Raw genomic sequence first — 2,175 nt, forward strand, 5'->3', positions numbered from 1 at the left:
TTTCTAAGTTATAGTAGTGAGGAGGTTTATTTGGGGCGGCAGGGTAAGCTAGAGGTTAGAGTGTTGGACTAGCAACCGCAAGGTTGCAAGGTTCAAGTCCCCGAGCTGACAAGGTACAAAGCTGTCGTTCTGCCCCTGAACAAGGCAGTTAACCCACTAGGCTGTCATTGAAAATAAGAATTTGTTTTTTAACTTGCCGTGTTAAATGAAGGTATAAAATCAATATTAGCTGGGTTAGAAATACGTCCTTATCCACCAGAGATTATCTATTGTAAAGGCCCTGTATAAACCCCTAGGAAACACAGCAGCTTCTATTGTAAAGGCCCTGTATAAACCCCTAGGAAACACAGCAGTTTCTATTGTAAAGGCCCTGTATAAACCCCTAGGAAACACAGCAGTTTCTATTGTAAAGGCCCTGTGTAAACCCCTAGGAAACACAGCAGTTTCTATTGTAAAGGCCCTGTATAAACCCCTAGGAAACACAGCAGATGCTATTGTAAAGGCCCTGTGTAAACCCCTAGGAAACACAGCAGTTTCTATTGTACAGGCCCTGTATAAACCCCTAGGAAACACAGCAGTTTCTATTGTAAAGGCCCTGTATAAACCCCTAGGAAACACAGCAGTTTCTATTGTAAAGGCCCTGTGTAAACCCCTAGGAAACACAGCAGTTTCTATTGTAAAGGCCCTGTATAAACCCCTAGGAAACACAGCAGTTTCTATTGTAAAGGCCCTGTATAAACCCCTAGGAAACACAGCAGTTTCTATTGTAAAGGCCCTGTATAAACCCCTAGGAAACACAGCAGTTTCTATTGTAAAGGCCCTGTATAAACCCCTAGGAAACACAGCAGTTTCTATTGTAAAGACCCTGTGTAAACCCCTAGGAAACACAGCAGTTTCTATTGTAAAGGTCCTGTGTAAACCCCTAGAAAACACAGCAGTTTCTTTTGTAAAGGCCCTGTATAAACCACTAGGAAACACAGCAGTTTCTATTGTAAAGGCCCTGTGTAAACCCTAGGAAACACAGCAGTTTCTATTGTAAAGGCCCTGTATAAACCCCTAGGAAACACAGCAGTTTCTATTGTAAAGGCCCTGTATAAACCCCTAGGAAACACAGCAGTTTCTATTGTAAAGACCCTGTGTAAACCCCTAGGAAACACAGCAGTTTCTATTGTAAAGGCCCTGTATAAACCCCTAGGAAACACAGCAGATTCTATTGTAAAGGCCCTGTATAAACCCCTAGGAAACTCAGCAGTTTCTATTGTAAAGGCCCTGTGTAAACCCCTAGGACACACAGCAGTTTCTATTGTAAAGGCCCTGTATAAACCCCTAGGAAACACAGCAGTTTCTATTGTAAAGGCCCTGTATAAACCCCCTAGGAAACACAGCAGTTTCTATTGTAAAGGCCCTGTATAAACCCCTAGGAAACACAGCAGTTTCTATTGTAAAGGCCCTGTGTAAACCCCTAGGAAACACAGCAGTTTCTATTGTAAAGGCCCTGTATAAACCCCTAGGAAACACAGCAGATTCTATTGTAAAGGCCCTGTGTAAACCCCTAGGAAACACAGCAGTTTCTATTGTAAAGGCCCTGTGTAAACCCCTAGGAAACACAGCAGTTTCTCTAGAACAGGAATGTAACCTAGCATCCTCATCTTGCACTTACTGAAAGTAGTAGGCTATTAAACCTACAGAAGGGGTCTGAACAGAAAGTATGGCATCACCGTGTCAGAGACGAGCCTTCTATCTCCGTAAAGTGTGGCGGCTTGCATTAAACAACGTGACACTTTCATCATATTTATTTTAAAAAATGTAAAAAAAGGACATGCCGGAGTCTTTGTTTTCTCCCACAAATATATAAATAGCGAAGTGGATTTGCATGTATCTGCCATTTGAAATACATTTCCCTCAAACGCTCTTCTCTCATATAATCAAATGATAAATCGTGCATCAATGTCTGTAAGCGGCAAACCTGCCGTCCACAGACATAAGCACCTGAGCTCTTACTCAGGGAGGAGGACGTCAACACTGGAAATCGTAAGGTTTTAATGTCAAATGCAAAAGTACAGTGAAATGCCTTTCTTGCCAAACCCCCGAACCCAATGATGCAGTAATCAATAAACAATGAAGCACAAAAAAATAACATAAGATAGAACAAAAACAGACAATAAATAAAAAATA

This window comes from Oncorhynchus masou, chromosome 24 (genome assembly GCF_036934945.1).
Source record: "Oncorhynchus masou masou isolate Uvic2021 chromosome 24, UVic_Omas_1.1, whole genome shotgun sequence".
Lineage (NCBI taxonomy): Eukaryota > Metazoa > Chordata > Actinopteri > Salmoniformes > Salmonidae > Oncorhynchus > Oncorhynchus masou.